A 9,704-nucleotide genomic window follows, 5' to 3' on the forward strand; every position below is an offset into this window, starting at 1 on the left:
TGTTCAAGCTCTGAATCCTTTATTTTGTCTGAAAGCTGAGCTTCCTAATAGACTCCCAATCTCGTCAGTTCCTTCGGGACCAATTCAGTCACCTTCTCTCCTCAGAGAGCAGAGTCTCCAAGTCACCTGAACAGTGTCCTAAGACTATTCCTTCTCCTGGCCACTCTCCCGAGAGAGCTGGGTCAGTTTTTCCAGAAGTCCGTCCTTAGGAGGTAAGTTCCCTCTCTCTGCTCCTCCCCTACTTTCTCCTGACTCAGGTATAGACACCTCTGATTCTACCCACCTTTGATACTCTACCTTAGAGCTGAGAGTGGTTACCCTGAGCAGGAGAATCATTCATGGAGATTACAGACTGGCAGTTACTTTTTTCTCCGGTTAATCTGTCTTTCCTCAGCCTAATTTACAGAGCTGCAGCCAACCAACCTAGGAGGGGAGAGGGGGAAAGGTCCCTATCTGGGTGTTTACTAAATCAATGTTTCAACAGTGCGGAACAACCTGGAAAATGGGAGCCGGCACCCAGCAAAAGCTCCGGTTCCAAGCACCTATAGCAAAACCACCCGTGAACAGCTAGCTGAATATTAAGCTGTATGTTACGGATGCGCAAATAAATAAATATATAAAAATGCTGACCTAAGGGTTGGGGATTTAGCTCAGTGGTAGAGCGCTTGCCTAGCAAACGCAAGGCCCTGGGTTCGGTCCTCAGCTCCGAAAAAAAAAATGCTGACCTAAAATTGAGGTCCATAGTGAGGATGATGGGCTCTGGAGGGGGGAGAGTTAACAGCATTTTGGAGGTCAAGGCAGAATCTGTATGTGCAAGCGTTGAGCTGTGCCTTTAACATGTGCTGTGGGCCAAGTATATTGCCCACTTAGTATGTTGTTGGTTCTCTGTACACACCTCTCCCACACAGTGACTCTGGTTGCACCCTTCAGTCCAGTATCTCATGGGTCAGCAGGGCCCATGAGGGCGTTTCCTTACTTACATTAGGCACCAGAGAATAGTTAGGTTGGAAGCCAAGTGCTAAAGGCTCCAGGATTTGAGCCCTTCCTCCTGGGATCCTATAATGTGAATCTGATTCTTGGTAGTTGCACAAAAGGGATATTTTATCTTCCTTCCACCACGTTCCTTATGGTCTCGTCTGCACTATTGCCAGCCAGTGCTTCCCCTCGATAATGTCTATATTGGGGTGTTTTATCATGTCTTAGTCCCATCCTGCCCAACTGAGAGGTAATCAGTTGTGCTGTTAGCAAAGAATGCCACAGCTGAACGAGGTGAGAAACTGCCACCCCCACAAAAGGGTCTTGTCACCTGACCTTGTCACCTGACCCTGGCTGACCTGGTACTTACTACCTAACTGACCTCAAACCTTCGTTGATCTCAGTCAGTCCCTTGAGTATGTGTCACCATACTTACCTGGAAGAAAGTCTTTTTTTTTTTTTTTTTTTTTTGGTTCTTTTTTTCGGAGCTGGGGACCGAACCCAGGGCCTTGTGCTTCCTAGGCAAGCGCTCTACCACTGAGCTAAATCCCCAGCCCCTGGAAGAAAGTCTTAATGGGCAACTTCTGGACTTTGGGCTTGACTTGATGTTCAAAGACGACACGACGCTCATTCTGTCCTGTTCTTGCATATTATAAAAGGATGAACGTAGTGTTGATGTGAGTGATATTGGGCCCCCTTCTCGCAGTACTTGAAACAGTTTTTCCTTGGAGGACAGTTCAGAATCCTCCTGCTCGTCAGTCCCTTAGGGGTGGGATGGGAGATGACCACAGGTGAGTGTCACACATGACACTGGATACTGTAGTAAATCAAGGCAGTGTCACCTCTCAGTTCTGTTTTAGGTGCTGATTAAGTCAGAGTCTAAAGTCGGCTCTGAAATGTTTTGAATGTCTCTTTAACACTGCTCTCTATTTGAAACTATGTCTCTTCCTCCTCTTCTTCCTCCTCCTCCTTCCCTTCCTTCTTTACCTTAAATTTTTGTTTGTTTTGTTTTGAAGACAGTCTTGCTGTGTAGCTCAGGCTGGCCTTGGGGGCGGGGTTGGGGGGGGGGAGGCAAACTGGGTTTTCAGCCTTTTAGTGCTTTTTGTGAAATTCACCCATAATGCTTTTCTCCACCTCCTGGTATTTGTTTTCGGAGTTGCTCTCTGTTTATGACAGGCAACCTTGGGTTTTGATGCAGCATTTGTGTCGAGTTTTAACCGAAGAATGACGAGGGAAAAGAACTGACACAAAGAGAGTAAGCACTGGATAGAATTTGAAGTGGTGGGAACTTCATAGGTGCTCTGCAGGAGGAGCTGGGCTTGGGATGGCCCTTGTTCTTCTCCTATTCTCTAATGTAGCATCCTCTTGTTATTTATGTCTCACTCTCCCCTCCCCCTAAGGGGGTATTTCCCACTTTGCCCAGCTTGATTCACTGTTGTTCCTCTTTTTTTTTTTTCCTCTCTTTGTCTGTTTCTACTGCTGGAGGACCTCCTTCTGTGAGGAAAGGACTTACCCCTTTATGAGGTATGTCTTTTTTTTTTTTAACCTATGTTTGTTTCCATCTAGTTCATTATGGAGGGTGGAGTGAATGAAACTGGTATAACAGTGGGGTCAGGCATGCTCTCTCTGCTTGGTCTGATCATTTTAACCATTTCTTCTAGCTCCTGGCCTTGGTGTAGGTCACTTTCTTCTCCTCTGTGTAACTGTTTGGTGCCCTCTGCTAGTGGCCAGGGGTGGACTCTGACTCATCTCAGTATTCTGTACGGAACCCAGTGAGTATACAGTACCGCTCACAGTCTGAGTAAATGTGGCAGCCTCGGAATTCAGAGTCATGTGAAGATAGGACAATCTGTGAAGACACAGGCGGAGCAAGGCCCTGGATTCAAACAATCAACTAATAGACACAGGTAGAGGTTATAGGCACAGACAGACAGACAGACCGCACGCATGCACACGCGTGCTCACATACACATACTCCCCTAAGTGTAAGGAAAACCAAACAAAAACCACTGCTGGTTTTTGCCATCCCAAGCTTCAGAAGCAGTATTATGAAAGAGAGTTACTAATTAACACCAGAAGCCAAGACATGAACGGGGCTGCTTGTCCTAACTCTGTGGGCCATGGTAGTCTGAGAGCTGCGCCTGTGCCAATTCCACTTGATTTACACCAGCGTGCGTGCGTACGTGCGTGCGTGCGTACGTGCGTACGTGCGTGCGTGCGTGCGTACGTGCGTACGTGCGTGCTCTTTCTCTGCCATCCTATATTTCTGACCACATTTCTGGGCTTAAGAAAATGTGTATCTGTATGCTACTACGCGTTACCTAGGCTGTCTCCTGTTGAATCGGAATTCTCACGGAAAAAAAAAAAAAGAGTAGGTGGGTGGGGGGTGGTAAGCAAATAGAAAAGCCAGGGAACGGTCTATATTTCTTTTAGACCAATGCTTATTTTCTTGGCAGGCGAATGCCTTTTTCTCACCTTTTGACATATTCCTAATGGTCCCATTAAAATACATTTAGCCTTTTCTCCCTCCTCCGTCTGCCAGCACTCCCCGTCATTTGGTGAACGTCAGGCAGGTCTTAAGTTCCGTAAAGCAGAGAACAGGCTGAGTTGGAACAGGATCATATGTCCCTCCCTCGCCCACAAAATGTGCACCCTCTCCCATTTTATTGCGCAGTGTCCAGTTGCAGCTGGACCTGGAACTGCTGGGACAACAGAAAGATGTCACTGACGTCCAATTCTGTATGATGCTCAGGACAGATTCCTAAGGAGCATGAGGATGTCTCTTCCACGAAGAGTCCTTTGTAGCACAGTATCTTGACTGTGATTTTTTAGATGTCCCCACGTGGCCCTGTATAGATGACCGCCAACATTCCTTCCATCTCTCTGAGTAGGTGATTTTCTGTCGTGATTAGGGGTGAGGGATGGTGGTGATGGTGCCACAGAGCCTCTCAGATTCCCTTCCACATCTCCCAGAGTGACACAAGATTCTTTACAGGAAGCTGCCTTTCTCTGCTTGTGGGGAAGAGGCTGCATGGTGTGGCTTTGAGGCTCCAGCAGCCAGGGAGGGGCTTAGAAGGCTGAAGCAGGCCAGAAGGGGTCCAGTACCTTCTCTCTCTTCTGAAGACCTTCCAGGGATAGACACCAAGCTCAGACTCAGACTCCAGAAGTCTGTGGATAGTCAAAAGATCTCCATCATGGTGGCTATGATGGGGGTCTACAGAAGCAACCAGAGTGGGGGCTGGTCCAGGGAAGATTCTCAAGAGGAAGCCTGGAGCCAAATTCTCCTATGCTGATGCCTCAGAGCAGAGGAGGGAGACAGTCTACCCTCTAAGGCAGTGGGTCTCAACATGTGAGTCCTGACCCCTTAGAGGTCAAACAACCCTTTCACAAGGGTTGCCTAGGACCATCGGAAAACCTAGATTTTTCCATTCTGGTTCATAAGTGTAATATAACAGATGTAAGCTTATCCCTGACTAGCCTATAAATAAATGAGACTCAGATCATGGTTATTTGACTTGGCTTTGACAATTACTGGGGGATAACCCCTAACCTACTCTTCTAACCGTTGGTCCGACTAGCTCCCCAGTGGTGTATCCCAGATACTTGCTATTTGTCCTGGCCATGTCCATCCATCTCCCCTCCTGTCGGCTTCTTCTGTCTTCCTATGAAAGAGAAGCCACCATGGGTTAGGTGAGTCAGGAAAATGTAGCGCTGAGGGCTGGCCAATAGGAGTTAAGAGCAGCCCAGATGAAACATAGTAAGGAATAACTCGGAGTTGTCGATAGGAAGTAGATTCTAACAGCATAGAGGGTAGGTATCTGCCCAGTTCTTATGCTGTTTAAGGTTTATTGTAAATAATAAAAGTTGTGTGTCTTTCCATCCGGAAACTGAATGACCAAGGCGGGGTAGTGACCCCAAATTGGGATTAAAAATTTCGACAACATAGAACAGTAGCAAAGTTGCAGTTATGAGGTAATAGCAAGAATTATTTTATGGGGGTTGGGGGTTTAGCTCAGTGGTAGAGCGCTTGCCTAGCAAGCGCAAGGCCCTGGGTTTGGTCCCCAGCTCTGGAAAAAAAAGAAAGAAAAAGAAAGAAAAAAAAAAGAAAAAAAGGAATTATTTTATGGTTGGGGGTCACCACACAATGAGGGACCGTACTAGAAGAAGGTCAAAGCATTAGGGATGTTCAGAATCACTGCCCTAATGGTTGACAGAGCTGGCCTTTTTGATGTTACTTCTTGACTACATGTCTAAGGGTCTGGGTCCCCAGAAGACACTCAAAAGGAGGCAGTGTCCTTTTGGCAAGTTGAGCATCTCTAATTTGAAAACTGAAAAATCTGGATTTTTCTCTTTCTTTCCTTTTCAAGACAGAGTCTCCTGTAACTCATGTTGGTCTCAGAACACATTATTTAGCTAGGCTATCCTTGAACTTCCGGTTCTGCCGTCTCTACCCCGGGAGGGTGCGGAGTCTCACGGAAGTGGTACAAGCAGGTACCTCTCTGCAGCACTGGGGACTGAACCCAGAGCTTTGTGGACGCTAGGCTTCGAGCACTCTGTCAACTGAGCTGCCTTCCGCCCCTGGAAAATGAATCTGAAATGCTCCAAAATCTGAAAGGTTTTAAGAGCTGACATGACTCCACAAGTGGAAAATTCCATGCCTGACCTTTTGTGACAGGCTGCAGTTAGAATGCAGGCATGCCAAAAATAATGTAAAAATCACCTCGGGGCTGTGTGCATGAAGTGTATATGAAGCATTAATGTGTTTCATGTTTAGACTTGAGTCCTATCCCCGTGATATCTCCATAATACACAATATTCTCAAGCCTCTTTTAGTCTGAAATGTATAGCACTTCCAGTACCAAGTATTTGGGGTAAGGGATGCTGGCGGCATACTGCTCACATATGGGACACAATGTTCACTGTGGTTGATGCCCTGCACATTGTAGGTTCCTTAGCAGTGCTGTCCTGTATTCCTGCTCCCCGTTCCCTGCCCCCTGCCGCAGTAGCATCTGCCATCTGACCGTGACGAGCAAAAACCATCTCCAGCCGTTTATAAACATCCCGTTTGGGCAGAATTAACCCCCAAAGAGCAAAGCCCTGTATTCCGTAGAACATGATACACACTGCTTTCTTTCCCCGTCCCCCATTTCCAAATGTATACACACCCTTTGGGGGGGGGGGGGAGCCGAGCAGGTGGGATGTCAAGTCATATGTTTTTAATATCTGAATCCCAGACTCCGTTATTAGATCGAAGCTCACAGAGTTGTCACTCTTTTTGGATGTCAACATGGTTGAATAACAGCAATTTTGTATGGCTCGGTCTAATACAAGCCCATGAAATCAGATTTGTACAATCTCAGTCACGAGGGGCCTCAGGACAGGGTCCTGCCCCACGGTGTTTATTAAACACCCTACGAGGCAAGGCATCCCTATGCAAAGAATTGAATGATCTGAAGAGGGAGGGAGGGGGTGAGGGTGTGGGAGCAGGAGGGTGTGCTGGAAGAGACAAGTTACGGGAGTACAGATATCAGGGGCAATGGGGTAGGTTTACACTCAAACCTGGATGTGGGAAAGGAAAAACAGAATCCCATATGTCACTGGGCTCTTTGGGAGCAGCGGGGAAGAAGCTGGAAAGGAGACTATGGATGTGGAAGAGTGGGCTCACTTAGAGGGAGGCTGTGTCCATGTGTCTCAGACTGGATTCTCCTTAGGACATAAGAGGCAGGCAGAAAAGGCTGGTAGAACCCTGGGGCAGGACAGAATTTGACAAACCTATGTTTAGTGTTTTCTGAAAACAGAAGCAATGGTCAAACCTGCTCCGGGCATCTTCTTTCGCCTGACTGGTTGGTCTTCCCAGAGCCTATGCATGTGGCTCGGCAGGAAGTCACAGCAAAATGTGGTAGACTCGGGCAAGAGAGATGCAGAATGAATCTGTGTTAATAATTACAGTGGGCGGGATGAAATGCAGTTGGTAGAGTACCTGTCCGGCATGCATGGGGCCATGGGGGTGCTGGTGCACACCAGTAATCTCAGCACTGGGGAAGTGGAGGCCCGAAGATCAGAAAGTCCATGTCATTCTGGGCTACACAGGGAGTCAGAGTTTAGCCTGGATTAAAGACTTGGTCTCAAAAAAATACAATAAATACATACACATGCATGTACACAGACACACGGAGCTTGAGTTCATACCTATTTGTGCTAGCAAAAATACTTTTAATCAAAAAAGGAGATGCTGATTTCCTGAGAGCAGCTGTGGGGACCTCCTGTCACCTGTGGCACTGACTTATTTTAGGTTTTGAGACCTTTGCCCACCCCTCTTCCTTCCCTTTCTCCTTCTCTCCCTTCCTCATTTCTATGCCATTCATGCTTTCCTGCTTTCTTTCTTTCATGTCTACCTGGCTGTCATGGTGTCACAGGGACAAGTGACCCCTAAAAGGTGGACTCCATCCTCTTTTCCTCTCCTGCTCCTTTCAGGTCTGCTTGAGTCATGTCTCCAAATGTCCCTTTGAAAACGGGTCATTAAGACCTGCTCCCGCATCTGCATGCAAAACTGCTCATTGCAATTGGATGAGGTAGGAGACAGATCCTGGAGGCACTGGAGGGCTGTGCGGGATCGGAGTCCATGCTTTGGTCACTTGAGAGGGAATGTGGTTACTCACACAACAGCACCAATCCCAAGAGGTCTCGAGACCCAGGGCCCTCAATTTTGCTGTCAGTTTATAGACAGTGCCGCTCAACCAGATCTCCACACTTGCTGTACCATGGGCTCAAACTCAACTGGAACTCTAGAGTTCATGGCCTAAGGTGCTCCTTTTCCCCGAGTTCTCCCAGAACAATGGGCTGTAACTTAAGACTGCAAAAGTCTAGGACTCGGGTAAAAAAAATATGAATTATGAATTATGAACGTTTATGAATTGTCAGTGTCGGTGCCCCATGCCCGCACCGACAATGAATGGCTCCCGCTTTTGGCACCATGCACTGTCTTCACTGGGCTGCCTCCTATCCCCAGGTCTGGACTCAGTCTTTGTAGCCCATGCTGGCCCAGAACTCACTGTGTAGCTCAGGCTATCCTCCAACTCAGGATCCTTCAACCTCTACTTCTTGAATGCTGAGATTATAGGTGAGTGCAAGAGTACCTATGGGGTGAGGCTCATTTACAAACCAGGACCTAAATGTAGACTCGTTGTCACTTACTGTCACTTTCTTGGGATAGCAATTCCCATAATGAGTCGACATCCGAATCTACCTAAGCAGCATTTAGGTGGGAGGGAGGAAGCAAAATGTGGAGGACAGTCAGAGGGCCACTCCTCTTGATTCTATAGTGGGAGTGGTTCGGGATCCCAGCTTTGTTTTCTGATCAGTTTGCTTGGTTCCTCATCCAAAGGTTGAAACGAAGAGCGTGCACATACATCCATAGGTTCAGACACAGACTTACTGTATGCCAGTGGAAGATTTGAATAGTGTGTGTGTGTGTGTGTGTGTGTGTGTGTGTGTGTGTGTGTGCAGGTACCAGTGGGGTGAATCCCCTGAAGTTGGAGTTCTGAGTGATTGTGAGCTATCCAACATGGGTGCTCAGAACTGAACTCGGGTCCTTTGCAGTATACTGCAGATACTCTGAACTGCAGATACCCCTAACCACTGTCTAGCTTCTTGCATTTATAATTTCATATATGCTTTGCATTTTAACAGTGTGTAAACATTGGGTCTTACACTGGACCTAGCGGCTCATGCCTGTATGACTTGGACTCAAGCATTTAGACTTGGAGGCAGAAGGATCTCTGTGAGTTTGAGCCCAGCTTGGGCTACACAGTGACTTTCAGGCCACCTTGGGATAGAGTTAGAGTGTGTCTTTTAAAACAAACCAACAATGAAGTAACAAAAACCCCAAAACTTTGGATTTAGTGAAATGTGGGCTTACCCCCACATATACAGCCCCACTTAGGTAAGTGTTCTCATGTTTCCAACAAACCAGGTGAGGGAAAAGCATGAGGCTCAGGAGAACTGTAGGGGCCAGGAAGGTAGAAGAAGCAGCAGCAGAATTTGTACATCAGAAGAACCAAGGAGCTGGGGAGATGGTTCAGTGGAGAAGAGTGCTTAGTAAACAATCAGGACGTGAGTCTAAATCCTCAGAGCCCCAGCTTTGGTTACAAGCTCAGTGCTGTGGGGGTCAGGGGCAGAAAAATTGCTGGAACTGGATAGCTGCCAGCCTAGCTTTGAGTTCAGTTAAAGACTCTGTCTCAAGAGAATAAAGTAGATAGAGATACAGAGAAAAGGAGGGAAGAAAAGGCAGAGAGAAGGGCAAAAATGGAGGGAAAGAAAGAGAGAGAACTTGCAACAGACAAGATAACTTCCCCTGAACTCTTTACACATGTCTTTCCATTGCTATGAAGAGACACCATGATCATGGCAACTCTTCTATAGGCAGTCATTTAGCTGGAGCTGGCTTACAGTTGAAAAGGTTCAGTCCATTGTCATCACAGCAGGAAGCACAGCAGCATGCAGGTAGACACGGTGCTGGAGAGGGAGCCGAGAGTTCTGCATTTTGATTTGAAGGCAACCAGGAGAGACTGGTATCCTCAGCCCGCTGGGAGGAAGTTCCTTTCTGCAATGGGTAGAGCCTGAGCATGGGAGGAGACCTCCAAATCCCGCCCCCACAGTGACACACTTCCTCCAACAAGGCCACGCCTCCTAACAGTACCATTCCCTGTGGGCCAAGCATATTCAAACCA

The sequence above is a fragment of the Rattus norvegicus genome, chromosome 17 (genome assembly GCF_036323735.1).
Source record: "Rattus norvegicus strain BN/NHsdMcwi chromosome 17, GRCr8, whole genome shotgun sequence".
Classification (NCBI taxonomy): Eukaryota; Metazoa; Chordata; class Mammalia; order Rodentia; family Muridae; genus Rattus; species Rattus norvegicus.